Source organism: Protopterus annectens, chromosome 1.part2, assembly GCF_019279795.1.
Source record: "Protopterus annectens isolate FY-2018-M chromosome 1.part2, PAN1.0, whole genome shotgun sequence".
NCBI lineage: Eukaryota > Metazoa > Chordata > Ceratodontiformes > Protopteridae > Protopterus > Protopterus annectens.
In genome coordinates this window covers 826,445,184-826,464,870 of record NC_056727.1, presented here as the reverse complement: position 1 = coordinate 826,464,870, position 19,687 = coordinate 826,445,184, and positions in this window count along the sequence as shown.

The following is a 19,687-nucleotide window of genomic DNA, read 5'->3' as shown; positions in this document are numbered from 1 at the left end:
GCTTGAAGCCATGGCTCTGACACCAGGCATCTGTCTCAGTAAGGCCCTTCTGTAGGATGTCCACATCATTTGGGAACTTGACTATGGCTCCTAGTTTGTAGTCATCTGTGAACTTCATTAGCCAGAGGCCTTCTGTGTTAGCCTGTACTTCAGAGAAGTAGATACCAAACAGGAGAGGTCCCAGGACTGAACCCTGTGGTACTCCACTTGTCACTGGTTTGAAGTCAGATTTGGAGTCTGCGACTTTTACAGTGTGGGTTCTGTCAGTGAGCCAGTTGGCAACCCATCTTGTGACATAGGAATTTATACCTAGTTTAGTGAGTTTAGCTATATATCCAGAATGGGGGATGGTATTGAAAGCCTTGGCAAGGTCAAGATAGGCTGTGTGAACCACCTTACCCTCATCTACGGCTTTGGTGACTGCCTCAAAGAAATCGATTAGGTCCAGGAGGCATAATCTGCCTTTCACAAACCCGAACTGGGTAGGTCCAGAGTTTGGAGGTTACCAATGTCTTTGTTTATGAGTTCCATGATGATACATACCATGGCCTTGCAGGCCAGGCTCGTCAGGCTAATAGGGCTATAGTTCCTGGGATCAGTGGTGGCTCACCCTTTGTGGAGTGGGATAACTGTTTCTGTGTGCCATTCCATGGGCACAAAGCCTGATGTAAGGCTATGATTCAACACGGTGCTTAGGTGGGGAGCTAGTTCATTCTGAAGTTCATGTAAAACACAGCCTGGGATGTTGTCCAGTCCCATGGATGCTGTGTTTTTGGCTTTAGAGAGTGCAGCTTTTACCTGTGTCGTTGTGATTACAGGGTCTCTGCATTCTTCCTGTATAGATATGGGCCCTTTAGGGGGTGAGAGGGGGGTAAAGTTAGCACTAAACCTATCTGCCAGGATGTTGGCAATATCAGTTGGTTCTATAATTTTCATGCCGTTGTGCTGTAACTCAGAGCAGATCTGGGTGTTGCCATTGAGATTCTTGACATAGCTATAGAAAGCCTTGTGGTTATCCTTAGAATCAGTAGTGATTTTGTTTTCGTAGCTAGCTTTGGAGGCTCTTATAAGGGATCTCAGCTTCTTACTGAGGCTGACCAGGGAGCTCCACCACTCATGGGATTTTACTCTCTTTTGCAACAATTTCTTCCTTCTGTTGTACAGTTTGTTTATGGCAGGGGACCACCAGATTGGCTTCCTTTTTTGGGGGATAGCTTCTTGGTTCTGTTTGGGATAGCACGATCCATGCTGTAAGTGCTTATAGAGTTCATTTGTGTAGGATTCAGCAGTTGTAACTGTATTGTCCATCTGCATGGGTGTCATGAAGTTTGCCACTTCTGTCTTAAGAAGCCTGAAGTTGGCTTTGGAGAAATTTTTTACAATGGTTTCCTTAATGGGGGGTGGGGGCGGGCTGTGGATATCTAGGGTGATTAGCTTATGGTTGGATCTGACCAACAAGGAGTTGACTTCTGGTGTGAAACACCGGTCACTCATGTTGGTAATAACTAGGTCTATGATATTGTTGCCCTTGGTGGGGGTGTGGATAAATTGATCCGGGGCACTGGAATTTATGAATTCCAGAAATCGTTGAGTGAAGGAGTTGATACATGAGTAGTTTTCCCAGTTAATGGTGGGGTAGTTGAAATCGGCCATTATTAGGGTGTTTGGTTGAACCCCAATATTTTCCAGTATATCAAGAAAAGAGGAGTGAAAATCCTGGGTCATGGTGGGGGATCTGTAACAAGCTACAATTTGGATTGCAGTTTTGCCCAGAGTTAGTTGCACTTGGATAACCTCGGATGCATTATGCTGAGCAACTAGCCTGGAGGTGTAGATATCCTTAATGAGTATGGACACACCTCTGCCTCTGGTGTTCCGGTCCAGGTTACGTGGCCGAAAAGTGTGGTATGAGTTATAACCTGGTAGTGCAGTGGTGCTCTCTGGAGCCTTGAACCAGGTCTCAGTCACTGCAAAGATATCGATGTTCTCTACTTTAAGGAGTGCCTCGAGTGAGTGCATTTTGAGATTTAGACTTCTAGCATTGAGTAGCATTACCCTCAGTTTTTGCTTGCCTGTTCCTGTTACAGTGGTGAATCTGTCATTTGAACTTTGTCTAAAAAAAACACTATAGTGATGGCAAGAGCCTTAGCCAGTATCCAGAATCCCAGGGGCGACAGGTGCAGGCCACCTCTGGCAAAGCCTCATGGTCTGTCGACCATGTCATCCCATTCAGACAGATACTGGATCCCCTTAGAATGGCACCAGTAACTTAGCCAATTGTTGAAGTCAATCATTTTGTCCTTGTACTGTGGTATCATTCTGGGTGATGGCAGAATGCTACTCAGGGCTACAAGATCGGAGAGCTCTTCTATGTCTCTTTTCATGTAGTCCAGGGAGGTACATCTCAGGTCATTCACACCAACATAGACAATGACAGAGTCATATTTGTACTTGTTGTGGAGTGACCTGAGTGCGTGGGTTATATGTTGGATCCTGGCACCTGACAGGCAGCTGACAGTAACCTTCTCCTTGTTTAGTCTGGTGAGTGGGACATCAGTGTGCCTGACTATATGTTTGTCCATAATATCTGAATAAGTGAGTGGGATTTTCATGACAGCATCAAGGAAACATTTTCCTTCCTTTTGTGTTTTTTTTTCTTAACTTTTGGATTTTTCCTTGGCATATTGATTGATTTTCTTAGTATATTTTATTTTTTATTTATTTTCCATTTGTTTACCAGGTTAGTCTGACTGGACACAAGGTAACTGTTTTCAGCAGAAGCTTGGGGAGAAAAGCTCCAGATACATAGTAAACAATTATAAAAAATAATAAAAATAAATTATACAAACATAGCTATTTTGTACAAAGAGCATAGAAAATATAAAATGAGTAAAATCAGAGTTTTACAATTGATGCAGCATACAGTGGTTAGAATATTAAGAAACAATTAAACAAGATGATTTACAACAAATATACAATTGCTTGAACATAAATTCAAAAAGAAGTTTCCATAGACAAACAGGGTCATAAACTAGAAATCATAACTATATTGATATGATTTATATTGCATTTATCTTGTTTTAATGATGCTATATGTGTATTTGTATGTGTTATATGTGCACAAATATTTGTATTAATCTATGTATTTACAGTATATAGACAAAGTACTGGGTCACATCAGAGGCTTGGGAGGTGATTGTTAAGAAATTGAGAACTGTTGTAAAGCTTGGCATTGAATACCATAAGTTCAGGTTATTCTATAAAAGAATAACTATGTAAAGATAACCATGTCAGCAGCCAGAATGCATTACAAACTGAATGTTTTACTATGCACATTAAGAAATGGATAGATTGGCCCAAACTCTGGACTGTGTGTGCTTTGCTTTTTTTTTTTTTTTCCTGGGGAAATGTTATTCAGAAGTGAAGAGACACATAAGGGAACAGTTTTAGTGGCACACCAGGCTGTGATTTTTTTGGTGTCTATTGTCATGCAAAGCTGACGAAATAGTTGAATCTACCCAAGCTGGAAATGTGAGACTAAAGCCCACTGAAGAAGGGGAGATGGGAGGAGTAACTTGGCCAGGAATTGAAACCTGCAAAACTGCTCCTTGTGAAAAGTTTTATTTATCTCAGTAATTTGTTGACACTTTTGCAAGTTTCTTTCAGAGAATGTGTAGTACATCAATAGGAACATTTGTAAAACTCAGCGCATACCAGTGAATGACACATGAGCTGCAGACTCTCAAACTTGACATTTATTTCAGGTATGGCTGGAGCGACACAGAGTAGGTTATCAAACAGTTCATCTAATATCCACAAAACATCAATAATCCAGATTGCCCAGCAAACTGGTTGAAGTGGTAGAAATGAGGACACGTATAAATCCACAATGAACCATAAGCTTTAATGAGATAACACACAGATGCATGTTAGCGCTTTCACCATACGGCTTCTTCAGACCTATTAACGCAATAAAAACACTCCAATTTAAATATAAGAAATTGGCGGGAAATACATACTCTCTTAAAGTTATCTAACCTACGGATGTCATTTATTTAGCTTCCTGTGAAGCCCGTGACATGTTTTATATAGGGAAAACGAATAGGAGTTTAAGAGATAGGATGAGTGAGGATATTGTGGATTTATACGTGTCCTCGTTTCTACCACTTCAAACAGTTTGCTGGACAATCTGGATTATTGATGTTTTGTAGATATTAGATGAACTGTTTGATAACCTACTGTGTGTCGCTCCAGCCATATTGGGTTTATTTTATATTTCTGTGTCTGGCTTTTTTGGCAGGAGCGTTCACTCCGAACGGGCCTTATATAAAATGATTATTTTTTTTCAGGTGTTCCATTCTAAGTGAATGGAAGTCTAGTCTGACAACAAATGGTAGGGCTATTTGTTCTCACAGTCTGTGCATTGAGACAGATTTAGCTTTCCAAAGGAATCACAATGTCTGTCCCCATGAGGGCAGACAAGAGTAAAAAAAAAATAAAATTAGGAATGAATACTTATTTTGCTGCAGGCAGCTTTAGGAGGTGCAGTAAATCATGGCAAGATAAAAAATATATGTTTTTTTCATTGTTTGCCCGTAGTGGTCCTTTAAGGGAAATTAATTTTTTGTACAAACAATTTAAGCTGCAATAAAGCCTCATCTATTCTGATGTTAGCTGTAGGTGCAAAAGTCAAATCCCTTTCAAACAAATTGGCCCATGTTACATCTACATGAATACTGCTGTAGTTGAAAATCTTAAAATCACCCAAGTCATTGCTAATAATCAAATTGTTGTTTAATTCCATCTCCTGTTGTAGTTCCCCCTGTTTGAACTGTTCATACGGGTTCCACCCCTCTGCCTCCTCCTGCCCCTCAAATAAGCTACTGGTTGATTCCATTGATCCATTGATGTTACCTGGGTCATTGCATTCTGTTCCCTGTCCCTCAATCTTTGGGACTGCCTTAAATGGGGATTCCCTAAAGGGCTGTTGTGCTCAGAGGGACTGGTATTAACTTCACGGGACCTTACATTGTTGTCATTAGTTTGCTTAGTTTTTTGTTTTTAAGGTCATTGATATGTCTCAATACCCATTCCATTAAGTTCCCCCTGTCTACTTTCAAACAGCAAATCACGTTTAATGTTGTCATTAACAGTTTCTATATTTAATATCAACAAACTCATTTGCTTGTTATAATCCTTAATCAATTTACTCAATACAGCTTGGCTATGCTTGGTTTTAAAATGCTTTCTAGCTAGTTTTCTAAGTTCCCTGATGTTAATATGAACTTGATTTTTATAAATTTAAGTTATTAAGCTGATTATTGAATAATTGGAAGGTTGCCACCCACAGGTATATAAATGGTGAATAGTTGAGATTTGGTGTTCTGATGAAGTCTTGATACCCGTGGACGAAAGTGCTTAACTTGTTTTACATATTTCAATAAAACCTTTTGTGGCATTCAGCTCTGATGACTCATGTAAAGCAGACTTGAAATAGATTATGGGAAATAGAAAGACTTAAGAAAAATAAGATCATGTTGATATGTCAAGCCCCATTGACAGCCATTTTGCAGAAAACATATTAAAATTCAATACACAGCAGTCAGAGTGATTTTGAGGTGTTAAAATAACTCAGAAAACAGAGAAAGAGAGAAAAAATAGATTTTTTTAATTTCTAAGTTGGAGTTTTCCTTTAATTTCAGTGTTTTATCCACTGCTTTCACCCTTTTTCTGCATGCAGCTCTTCCATTCACTATTCTTAACACCGTTTTAGCGGCTACTCCTCTCATATCCTGCACTGCACTCTTACATTTGATAATACCTTTTCATTTTTATCTGCTGTTCCCCTCAGGTCCTGCTCTTCACTCTTCCATTTGATATTAATTTTGCCTTCATACCCAGTGTATCCTTCATATCTTGCATGAGACTCTACCATTAAATATTACTTTCACCTTTTTATGTCCTGCTTGCTACTTTTCCAGTTGATGTAACTTTTAACTTCGTATATGCTCTCCCTTTGCATCCTACACACTACCCTTTCATTTGCTGTTACTTATACCCTTTTATATGCCTTCTCACTTTTATACAGTGTTTCCCTCACATTCCACATAGTATTCTTCTGTTTGATATTAACATTCACATTTTTTGCACTGCCCCACTCAAGCCTTGCATTATTCTTTTATTTGTAATTACTTTTACCTTTTTATCCACTACTTCACTCATGTCTGGCACATGACTTTTCCATTCAGTATTACACGTTCTGTAATCCACTCTTCCATTCCATAATACTTTCACCTTTTCATTTCCTGTTTTCCTTACATCAGACATACCACACTTCCATTTAATATTGCTTTCTGCTTTCTGCATGATGCTCTCCTGTTTTGCATTGCACTTTTCCATTCAGTATTGCTTTCACTTTTATCCTGTGCTCTGACTCACATCTTGCATGCTACTTTTCCGTTTAATACTTTTACCTTTTTATCCACTTCTCTCCTCATGTCCTGCATGCTACACTTCTGTCTGATGTTACTTTCACCTTTTTCCCTGCTCCCTGCAAGTTCTGCATGCCACTCCTGCATTCAATATTATTTTTACCTTTTTATCTGCTGTCCCCTCTCAACGTTCACACGACACTTCCATACTATATTTCTTTCAGCTTTTTATGTGCTGCTCCTTTCACTTACTGCATGCCACTTTTCATTCAATATTCCTTCTCTTTTTTATTTGCTGCATCCAGCATGCCATGCATGACAACCTTCCTGTAGACATTACTTTCACCTTTTCATTCACTGTTCCTCTCTTGTCCTGCAGGTGAACCATCCATTCTGCATTACTTTCACATTTTCATCCAGTGCTTCCCTGACAACCTGTATAACACTATGGCATTCAGTATCACTTTCATCTCTTTAGCCAGTGCCCAACTCACATCCTGGTGCTAGTCTTCCATTTGACATTATTTTTACATTTTTATCCACTGTTCCATGTATATCCTGGATGCCAGTCTTCCATCTGATATTAAACAACATTTTTCCAGTGCTCCCCTCACATCCTGCACTCTGTTTTTTTCATTCAATATGACTTTCTTTTTCTTTTGCTACCCCTCAGGTCCTGCTAACCATGCTTCCATTTTATGTTAGTTTCAGTTTTTCATCCTTTCATTCCCCCATTTCCTGCAGGAGACTCTTCCATTTCCCATCACTTTCACCCTTTTATTTTTTGCCTCTCTCATGTTCTACAGACCATCACCATTCCATTTGATATTTCGATCCCCCTTTCATCCAGAGCTTCCCTCACATCCTGCATGCTATTCTTTCATCTATTATTGTTTCAAATTTTTATCCACTGCCCCACACATCTCCTGCATGGTACTCTTCCATTCAATATTACTTTAAGCCTTTTGCTTACTGCTCTCAACATGTCCTGCATGTTGGACTAACATTCAGTATTACTTTCAACTTTTTTCATGACTTCCCTCATGTTCTGTGTGCCACTCTTCCATTCAAAATTACTTTCATCTTTTTATCTCCTGCTCCTCTTATGTCCTGCACACCCCTGGCCCATTAAAAAATGCCACCTCCTTTTTATTTACCACATTCCTCACGTCTTGCATGGCACTCTTGCATTTGAGATTGCTTTTATTTTTTTTTATCTGCTGTTCCCCTTGCGTCCTGCACATCAATCTCCCATTCAGTATTACTTTCACCTTTTTTACCCTGCTCTAATTATGTTCTGCAGGACACTCTTCCACTTCATATTACTTTCACCTTTTTATCCATCGCTCCCCTCACCACCCATATGCCACTCTTCTGGTCAATATTACTTTTACCCTTCTGTTGTCTGTGCCACTTACATCTTGCACTCCTCTCTTCCATTTGATGTTGCTTTCATTTTTTTTCCAGAGCTCTCATCATTTCTTCATGCCACTCTTCCATTTGATATAACTTTCACCATTTTATTCATTGATCTGATGTTATCTCTTTCATTCCTCCTCACGAATGGGTTATGGATCTGTGCTTGGATCTGACTTGGCCACTATTCCTCAGACTGTGATCCAAGTCTCAAGCTCCTCTCACTACTCGTAATACCTTGCACTCTAACCGACCTCTTCAGACCTCATTTGCTGCCAGCAGTTTCAAACGTGGTCTACAGTCTTGAGTGAATTTTTGGTGTTTTTTTGGGACTTTCTTCACCAGATAAGTAGCCTTTCCTTCTCACTTCCACCTTTATTATCTTCCTCTCCTACCCTGTGGTATGTGTGTGTAGCACAGCTACTTTCTTCCCCCTTTTCTCTAAGTTGGGTATTTTTCCGGCACTATTTATTTCTTTCCATTGGGCTCTCTTCCCTTCGCTTAGTAAAAAAAAAACTTTCCATTTATAGCTGTGTCCACTCCATGGAAGGTGCCTCTAGGGCAGCCAGCTCAGACATTGCTATTCGCAAACATGCCTGGATGAGGCTTTGTGATTTTGCAGAGCTGTTTAAGGTGACCTTTGGCAATGCCCCCTTTGATGGATCCTGTCTCTTCAGTCCATCAGTCAAAGTGACCCTGACCTGCAGTGAACAGGAAGGGAAGACTCTGTCTGCCATCGGGATTAGGTTCTCCACTCCACAGCACATCTTTTCTAGAAATCAGCACAGTGGAAAGAAGACCTTGTTTTGTAAATCCCAGGGGTCTTTTCAGAATCAATGTGGGGACTGTTTGTCCAGGGGCAGAGGAGGAAATGCCAATGGGAAGACACTACCCCAGAGGCAGAGGGGGTCCGCAAAATCAGACTTTCAGGGAGCCTTTCTTTGATAAGCTTTTTCAGCGCTCCTGAAGTGCTGCCTGACTGCTCATCTCTGGAGTCAGTCTGGGGTAATTTTTCTCTACACCCCACCTCCTGAACCAATATAACTCAAAACAAGTGGTTGTTAGAGATCATATCCAGAGGTTACACAATTCCCTTCCACAATTCTCCTTCGGAGGGTTCAAAGAGACTCCCCAATGTTCCGCCCAGTCCGAGGGAATTTGCAGTAGAAGGAATTCTAAACTTACTGTGAAAATGAGTCATTTAAGAGGTCCCAGTCACACAAAGAGGGTTCAGGACTTACTCTTACTTCTTTTTAGTGCCAAAGAAAACAGAGGACCTGCAACCCATTCTGAACCTAGGCAAATTAAACTTGTTTGTAAAGAAAGCAAAGTTCCAAATGGTGATGATTCAGTCCATTCTTCCACTGTTGCGGAAGGACAATTAGATGTGCTCTGTGGACTTAAAGGATGTGTACTATCACATCACAATATACAGGTGCTCCAGGAGTCACCTGTGCTTCCTGTTGGGAACCTGTCATTACCAGTTCAGAGCTCTGCCCTTTGGACTCACCACAGCCCCCAGGGTGTTTACCAAATGTATGCCAGTAGTCGCAGTCCATCTTACACTGCCAGGTTTCCATATGTTTCTTTACCTGGATGATTGGCTGTTCACTGCCCCAACCAGGCATCAGCTAATACAGGCCAGGGATTACTTCTTTAATCTTGCCAACTATTTGGGGATTACTATAAATCTGGCAAAGCAAATCTTTCTCCTGTGCAGACTTTAGAGTTCATTGAAGCTACTTTGGACACAGTCAGTCAGATTGCCGCTGTTCCCCTCACTGCATCCTAACATTTGAGAGATCAAGTACAAACAGTGTTGAATCTAGCTTCTCCCCCGGCAAGGCTAATTCTCCAAGCTCTAGATTCTATGGCAACTTCCATCCAGCTAATTCCTCTTGCAAAATATTTTATGTGAGTCCTTCAATGGACTCTGGCTGCTCAGTGGTCTATTCTCTACCAGCCTCTGTCTGTTCCTGTCAAATTGACTCCTGTTTGCAGAAGGCATCTTCAATGGTGGCTTCTGTCGGATGACTTGACATTAGGCAGACCTTTCCTTCTCCCACCCCCCTGCCACGGTGACCATGGACACTTCCCAGTTGGGGTGGGGGGGCATTACAAGGGGAAGATGGTTCAAGGCACGTGGACTCCCATAGAGACTAGATTGCATATCAATGTTCTGGAGATGAGAGCTGTACTCCTTTCATTGCAAGCCTTTCAAGATGTTCTCCCTCTAGGGATGATTGCTATTCACACAGACATGTCAGTCGTGTGGTACATCAACAAACAAGGAGGAACCCATTCTTATCCCTTGTGCATAGATGTCATGAGGGTTTGGAAATGGGTGATGTCTTCGGACTGCTTTCTGCTTGCAACACATATTCCGGGGAGATCCAATGTACTGGCAGACAAACTCAGCAGGTCCATTCTGACTCCTTATGAATGGTCCCTTAATCAGTCAGTAGCAGACATGATTTTCAGCCAGCAGCAACAACGTTGAACACAGCAAAGCAGCACAGCAAAACAACAGGAGTCAGCACAAGATCCAAAAGCAGCTTTATTTTCTGTCTCTCACTCTAGCGCCTCAGCCACAGTAAGCCTTCAAGGAGTCCTTGAAGGCTTACTGTGGCCGAGGCGCTAGAGTGAGAGACAGAAAATAAAGCTGCTTTTGGATCCTGTGCTGACTCCTGTTGTTTTGCTATGATTTTCAGCCACTTTGATTCCCCCCTCTGGGGGGTCCTTGAGGGACACTGTGGTTCACAATTGCCCCCCACTGGTCTCCTTTATGCTTACCCTCCATTACTTCTGATGTAAAGTTTTCTACAGAAAGTGGTGTCTGAAGTCCTATGTGATCCTCATTGCCCCTTTTTGGTCTCATTGGATTTGGTTCCCCTTCCCCTGTCTCATCTGAATCATCTGCCATGGATTCTGGAACCCAAACAGGACCTCCTCTCTCAGCCCATAGAGGATTATCTTTCCAGTCTGAAGTCCCTCAAATTGACTGCTTGGTTTATCCACTTCCAGTGATCATTCAAAGGTCCAGGCTTGCTTCCCTAGTCTGAAAAATTATTTTGGTTTCTCAAAAGCCAGCTACTAAAAATGTTTACGGTAGCAAATGGAAGAGGTTTGTATTCTGGGCTTCCAAAGAAAACATTCACCCTTTTTCGGCACCTGTTTCTGATGTTCTGCATTTCCTTGCATCTCTTTTCAAACACAGAGCTAGTTTTTCCACCATCAAACTCCAGTTTGTGGCCATTTCAAATTTTCATTCTGGCAATGTTCTCAACTCTCCTTCAGCTTCCAAACTATGCAAGGCCTTTTTGAAAGGGTCTTCCTCGTCGGGGCTCTGGTAAAGGACCCCTCTCCACCATGGGATCTCACTGTGGTTTTGCAGAGCTTAACTTAGAAAACCTTTGAATCAGTGGGTGACTGTGACCTAAAGTTTCTTTCATGGAAAACAGTTTTCCTTGTTCCCATCACCTCATCTAAGATTAAATTGAAAATTGAGGCCTTGCCCTCTAAGCCACCTTACTTCATTTTCCATAAGGATAGAGTTTCCCCTTGTACAAATCCTTTCTTTATGCCCAAGGTAGCTTCAGAGGCCAATCTTAATCAGACCGTTCAACTACCAGTCTTTTTTCATAATTTCTCTAATGATGGAGAAAGACTGTTACACACTTTGGATGTTCACAGACAGTTATGATTTTACTTGCACAGGACCAAGCCCTTTTAAAAATCAGATCAGTTATTTGTTTTCTTCTCTGCTAGCCATCTAGGTCAGGTAGTATCAAATGTTACTCTTGCCAAATGGATTACAAACTGTATCTATTTCATCTGTGACAAAAATGGTCTGCAACTACTTTGTCCTTCTAAGGCCCACTCTACCAGGTCTATGTCCACCTCATCTGCTTTTTTTTCCAGAGCCTCATTAGATGATATCTGTGCTGTAGCTACTTGGTCCAGGGCTCATGTGTTTGTATCACATTATAAACTGGATCTTATTTCCTGGAGCAGGGCTTTATTTTGTTTGGCTGTGCTCCGGCATATCCTTCCTTGAGACCACCCAGGTGTTGTATAGCTGGGGACTCTACTCATTCAAAAGGAAGAAGGAAAGAGACATCAGATTTATTAGTTATGTACTTACCATAACTTGGTATCTGTGTTGTCTTTTTTCATTCCTCCTCACCTTCCAAACCAACCATCCCCCTTCCTGGTATGCTAGAAGACCTGTAGTGAACTAATTTTTTTGGGGAACAGTTGTTCTTGGTTCTCTCTTGAGCCTCTGTTTTTTAGAGAAATGCATATTTTTCTACCTTTTTAATTGTTGCTCCTTCTCTTTCATAACTGTTGAATGTGGGCAGCAAACACGATCTGAAGAGATCAATTAGAGTGCAGGTACGTCCGTATCCCTAAGCAGCATCCTATCATCACCCAGAATGATGCCTCAATGCAAACAGAAAATGACTGACTTTAACAATTGTCTTAGTTTCTGGTGTCATTTCAAGGGGATCCAGTACCTGACAGCCTGGGAGGACATGACTGACAGACCACGATGTTTTGCCAGAGATGGCCTTCATCTGTCTCCCGTGGGTTTCAGGCTTCTGGCAAATGCTGTTGTCTTCCCCATAGTGCCTTTTTTAGTCAAAGCCATGAGCACATCACCAACATGAAAAATTCTTCTAAACGAAATTCAAAGGTCATGTTGCTAAATGCTAGGAGTCTTAGCATGAAACTGCGCTTACTGCAAGCATTCCTTGACCTGGAGGATGCTGACATTTATGCAGTCTCTGAAACCTGGTTCAAAGCTGCAGAGAGCATCCCAGCCTTACCAGGTTACTCATCCTACCATACTTTCAGATCCCAAAAGGAGGGCTAAAAAGCCAAAGGAGGTGGAGTTTCAATATTTTTCAAAGACATACACACCTTCAGGCTGGTCATACGGTATGATGCACAGGAAACACTCCAAATATAGTTAACTGTTGACAAAACACCTATTCCAGTCATAACTAGCTATAGACCCCCAGCCATGACTCAGGATGCCCACTGCATCTATCCGGACTTACTTGAATCCATCAAGACTCAACCCTCTACCCTGATCCTGGGTGACTTTAACTACCCAACCATAGAGTGGAAGACCTATTCTAGTCCAAACATGAATGCCCGACTTCTTCAATGCCAATGCATTGGATATGCTCTTCAACACCCCTATGAGAGGTGAAAATATCCTGGACCCAGTCCTAACCAACATGAGTAGCCACTGTAGCACCCCTACAGTGTCATCCTCCTTGGTAAGATCTGACCATAAATTGATCACTTTCGAAGTCACCATCTCCCTTGACATCCCCCCCCTTGTTAGGGTCAAACAAAAAACTTTTCCAAAGCTGACTACAGTCTCCTGAGAGCAGGTATAAGCAGCTTCACAGCCACTGCCCCTTTCAGTTGGAACTAGCACTAATATTCAAGCCCACACCAAAAACTATATGAGCACCTACATAACTGTTTGGACTCAACGATACCTGACAGGACCAAATCATCTTCCTCAGGGAAGAATAAACCTGTCTGATGGACAGCAGCAAGAAACACACTCTATAATAAAAGGAAAACGATTGATGTTCTTCGTGTTTCACTGTTGCAGTCATCACCTGTCGGTCAGCCCGAATACCAGAGTCAAAGTTTTTGAGTGCCGGCTGCCATCGCCTGTAGTCTGAAGTCAGGTTGTCAATGCTGTAAAGCAAGGCAGCCGATGTCATTACATCAGTCTTTCTTGCCACGGAGCCCGTAGCAGAAGCAGTTCACACGAGTGCTGGTCGGTCTCTACCAGAAGTTGAATTTCAGCAAAAAATGTCTAAAGCTAAGTACCCTGTTGGGGACCCTTTTTTCTCCTCTCTTTTCTAAGTCTAGGGCAGGGTTTGCCTTTGCAATTCTGCAGGGCCTCCTGACCCATACCTAGGACTCAAGCTATCCTTCCACTCTTTTCCTCAGCTTTGGGAATCCTCCCACAGGTGATGACTGCAACAGTGAAACATTTAGAACACAGTACAGTTCTGTAAACTTACCATAAATGTAGATGTTCGAGTGTATTCACTGTTGCAGTCTTGGTTTCCCTCCCTCCATCCTCCATTTAACATCTTCCCATAGGGGGACACAAGCTTCCCAAGGTGGCTTTTATCCACCAGGACCACTTCTCTCTTTTCCCTTGTGCTTCTGATGGGTTAGGGCAAGAAAAACTGATGTAATGACGTTGGCTGCCTCGCTTTATAGCACTGACGACCTGATGTCAGACTAAAGGCGACGGCAGCTGGTGCACAAAAACATTGACTCTGGTATTCTGGATGACCAAGAGCTACCATAGCAGGGATAACCCACAGGTGATGACTGCAACAGTGAATACACTCGAACCTCTACATTTATGGTAAGTCCAGGATCAAGAAGGAGCAGGTTCCAAGTAGGAAGCAATCTCTCCTTTGTCTGAACAAGCAAATAAGGTCACTGGTGAAATTCTCTAAGGCTAGCTTCGAGTCCAGATTGACCACATCCACTAAGGACAATCACAAAGCCTTCTTCACATACTTCCACAATCTCAAAGGTAACACCTAAATCTGCTCTGAACTGATGGTCAATAACACCACATACACAAACACCGTAGATATAGCCAACCTGCTGGCAGACTAGTTCAGTGAAAACTTCACCCCCTGTCCCCCAGTCAGTAAACCAGGACATCCCCAGCACCTGTCCCCTTCCCCTCATCACCAGGGAGCAGGTCTTTAATGCCCTCTCAAAGACAAAAAATAGATCTTCATGGGACCCGACAACATCCCTAGCTGTATCCTACATTAACTCAGGCATGAGCTGTCAGCTCCATTAGGCACACTATTCAACCAAAGCCTGAGCACCAGCTTCATCTCAGCCGAATGGAGGATAGCCACTGTCATCCCTCTACATAAAAGTGAGTGTCCACTGACCTAAGTAATTACAGGCCCATCAGCCTAACAAGTCTGAACTGCAAGACCATGGAATGCATTATCACAGACTTTATAAACAAGGACATTGGCAACCTCCAAGAACTTGACCCCACACAGTTTGGTTATATATGCCTGTTAAACTTGGTCAACTTCTTTGAAACAGTCACCAAAGCCATGGACAAGGGGAAAATGGTGCACACCGCCTACCTTGACCTAGCCAAAGCCTTTGACATTATTCCCCACTTGGGCATAATAGATAAACTCTCCCAGCTAGGCATCAACTTGTATGTTACCAGATGGTTAGCTAACTGTCTCACTGATAGAACCCACTCAGTCAAAATAGGGGAAGCCACCTCTAGTAGCAGACCAGTAATGAGCAGTGTACCCCCAGGATCGGTCTTGGGGCCTCTTGGAATATACTTTTCTGAGGTGCAAGCCAAAACCAGTGGTCTGTGGCTGACCAAGTTTGCAGATGACTGCAAGCTGGGTACGGTCTTAAATTCCCCTAGTGATGTGAACATCCTCCAAGAGGGCCTTATCCAAACTAATGACTGATGCCAGAAGCATGGTTGCAAACTGAATGTCAAGAAATGCATCATTATCCCCTTTGGGGAAAATGGCATCGCAACTAATTATCACATTAATAACAATGTACTAAGCATGCAATCAGTCATGAGGGACTTGGGCACCCAGGTTGATAGCAACCTGACTTTTGACTACCACGTTGTCTCCATTGTACGGAAGGCTTTCTACATGACCCACCTCATAAGTTATGGTGTTTCATCCAGTTATAAGGAGGTCATAACATCCCTGTACTCCTCCCTTATCAGACTCATTATTGAGTACAATGCCCCCTTCAGCATGTACCTTGCCAAACACATGCAGCAGCTGGAGAGAGCACAGGGGTTCCTGACCAGGAAAATCCAGGGTCTCAAACACCTATCCTATACAGATAGGCTAAAAGCTCTGTCCCTCTACTCAGTGTCACACAGACTGCTCAGAGGTGACCTGTTTCTGGCATACAAGGCCATCTCAGACCCAGCCTTGATGTAGTTGCTGCATATCTGTAAGTCAAACTCCACTCACGCAACCAGCACACAAGGTCTCAACCTGGTCTGTGACATTAATAGAACTTGTTGGTGGGACAGATTTGTGTCCCATAGACTTCCCCATTTGTGGAATAGACTCCCAATCCATGTCAAGCAGAGTACCTCTCTATCCTTCTTTAACAGGAACCTGGACGACTGGATAGATAACAGAAAATACACCCCTGGGATCCCACCTGTGTCCATGCTGGACAGGGGAAACAGGTGCTGACTTTGTGGGAAGATGGGCAACGTTCTTGGCTAATCTTATAAAGGCCTCTGGGCCAATATCCTAGTATTATCCTATGAACCTATGCAGGGTATTGTGGGTAATGGAAGGAGCTCAAGACTTGGATCATAGTCTGAGGAATAGTGGTCAAGTCAGATCCGAGCACAGATCCATAACCATCCGTGAGGAGGAATGAAAGAAGACAACACAGATACCTAACATAACTAATAATTTCCCTCATGTCCTGCATGCCACTTTTCTGTTAGATATTACTTTCTTCTTTTTCCTCACTGTTTGCATCACTTTCTGCACACCACTGTTCCATTTGGTAGTGCTTTCACCATTTTATCTACTGTTTCACTCAAGTGCTGTACTCCATTCTTCCATTCACTATTACTTTCACATTTCTGTCCTTGTATCTTGCATGCCATTTTTTTAGTTCATATTACTTTCATCTTTGCACCACTTGTACCCCTCATGTCCTGCATGCCTGTCTACCATTAAGGATTACTCTCACCTTTTTAGGTTGTGCTATTCTCAGTTCCTTCTGGCCACTCTCCCAGTTCATAACCTTTCCCCTTTTTATCCACATCTCTCTTCACATCCTGCATGCCACTCTTTCATTCCCCATAACTTTCATCCTTTTTTACACTGCTCCCCTCAAACCTACATGCCACCCTTTCACGCAATACATCTTTCAACTTTTTATTCACTGTTCCTCTTCTGTCCTGCACCCCATGCTTCCATTCAATATTATTTTCAAATTTTCACCCAGCGCTCCCATCACATCCTGGACTCCATTCTTCCATCCCATACTGCTCTCATCTTTTAATCTTCTGCTTGCCTCAGCTCCTGCATGCCCCTCTTCCGGTTTATATTATTTTCATCTATTTTTCCACTTTTTCCCCTGACATCCTGCACACCACTCTTGCATTTGATATTATTTCTATGTTTGGTCCACTGCTTCGCACAACTCCAGCATGCTGCTCTTCCATTCGATATTTACTTTCACCTTTTTCATAGTTCCGCTGAAGTCCTGCATGACACTATTCCATTCAATATTGCTTTCACATTTTTATCCACTGCTCCCCTTAATTCCTGGGTGTCATTCTCCATTCAGTGTTTTCATCTCCTTTTTATGCACTGCTCCCCTTAATTCCTGGGTTTCATTCTCCATTCAGTGTTTTCATCTCCTTTTTATGCACTGCTCCCCTTAATTCCTGGGTGTCATTCTCCATTCAGTGTTTTCATCTCCTTTTCTTGCACTGCTCCACTTAATTCCTGGGTGTCATTCTCCATTCAGTGTTTTCATCTCCTTTTTATCCACTGCTCCCCTTAATTCCTGGGTGTCATTCTCCATTCAGTGTTTTCATCTCCTTTTTATCCACTGCTCCCCTTAATTCCTGGGTGTCATTCTCCATTCAGTGTTTTCATCTCCTTTTTATCCACTGCTCCCCTTAATTCCTGGGTGTCATTCTCCATTCAGTGTTTTCATCTCCTTTTTATCCACTGCTCCCCTTAATTCCTGGGTGTCATTCTCCATTCAGTGTTTTCATCTCCTTTTATCCACTGCTCCCCTTAATTCCTGGGTGCCATTCTCCATTCAGTGTTTTCATCTCCTTTTTATCCACTGCTCCCTTAATTCCTGGGTGTCATTCTCCATTCAGTGTTTTCATCTCCTTTTTATCCACTGCTCCCTTAATTCCTGGGTGTCATTCTCCATTCAGTGTTTTCATCTCCTTTTTATCCACTGCTCCCTTAATTCCTGGGTGTCATTCTCCATTCAGTGTTTTCATCTCCTTTTATGCACTGCTCCCCTTAATTCCTGGGTGTCATTCTCCATTCAGTGTTTTCATCTCCTTTTTATGCACTGCTCCCCTTAATTCCTGGGTGTCATTCTCCATTCAGTGTTTTCATCTCCTTTTTATGCACTGCTCCCCTTAATTCCTGGGTGTCATTCTCCATTCAATGTTTTCATTTCCTTTTTATGCACTGCTCCCCTTAATTCCTGGGTGTCATTCTCCATTCAGTGTTTTCATCTCCTTTTTATGCACTGCTCCCCTTAATTCCTGGGTGTCATTCTCCATTCAGTGTTTTCATCTCCTTTTTATGCACTGCTCCCCTTAATTCCTGGGTGTCATTCTCCATTCAGTGTTTTCATCTCCTTTTTATGCACTGCTCCCCTTAATTCCTGGGTGTCATTCTCCATTCAGTGTTTTCATCTCCTTTTTATGCACTGCTCCCTTAATTCCTGGGTGTCATTCTCCATTCAGTGTTTTCATCTCCTTTTTATCCACTGCTCCCCTTAATTCCTGGGTGTCATTCTCCATTCAGTGTTTTCATCTCCTTTTTATGCACTGCTCCCCTTAATTCCTGGGTGTCATTCTCCATTCAGTGTTTTCATCTCCTTTTTATGCACTGCTCCCCTTAATTCCTGGGTGTCATTCTCCATTCAGTGTTTTCATCTCCTTTTTATGCACTGCTCCCCTTAATTCCTGGGTGTCATTCTCCATTCAGTGTTTTCATCTCCTTTTTATGCACTGCTCCCCTTAATTCCTGGGTGTCATTCTCCATTCAGTGTTTTCATCTCCTTTTTATCCACTGCTCCCCTTAATTCCTGGGTGTCATTCTCCATTCAGTGTTTTCATCTCCTTTTTATCCACTGCTCCCCTTAATTCCTGGGTGTCATTCTCCATTCAGTGTTTTCATCTCCTTTTTATCCACTGCTCCCCTTAATTCCTGGGTGTCATTCTCCATTCAGTGTTTTCATCTCCTTTTTATGCACTGCTCCCCTTAATTCCTGGGTGTCATTCTCCATTCAGTGTTTTCATCTCCTTTATGCACTGCTCCCTTAATTCCTGGGTGTCATTCTCCATTCAGTGTTTTCATCTCCTTTTTATGCACTGCTCCCCTTAATTCCTGGGTGTCATTCTCCATTCAGTGTTTTCATCTCCTTTTTATGCACTGCTCCCCTTAATTCCTGGGTGTCATTCTCCATTCAGTGTTTTCATCTCCTTTTTATGCACTGCTCTCCTCATTTCCTGCATGACACTCTCACATTTGAGAGTACTTTCTCCTTTATATCTGCTGAACACTGTACATCACACTCATCCTTTCAGTGCTATTTTCAAAAATTTCCACTGTTCCACTCACATCCTGCATACCAATCTTTTTTGGTATTCCTTTTACCCTTTTATCTGCTGCTCTATTCACATGTTGCTTGTCATTCTTGTATTTGATTTTACTTTCACCTTTTTATCCACTACACCCCTCATGTTCTGTGTGCCCCTCTTTCATTTGATATTTTTTTCAACTTTTTGTACACTGCTCCTGTCACATTGTGTACACCACTCTTCCATTCAATATTACTTGCAGCTTTTTGCCTACTTTTGCACTCTAGTGCTGGATACCACTCTTTTATTTGATATTACTTTTACATTTTTATCTGCAGCTCCCCTCCTGTCCTGATGGCACTCTTCCATTTAAAAATATTTTCGGCATCTCCGCTGACATTCTGCATGCTGGTTTTCAATGTAGTATTACTTTCAACTTTTTTTCTTTGCC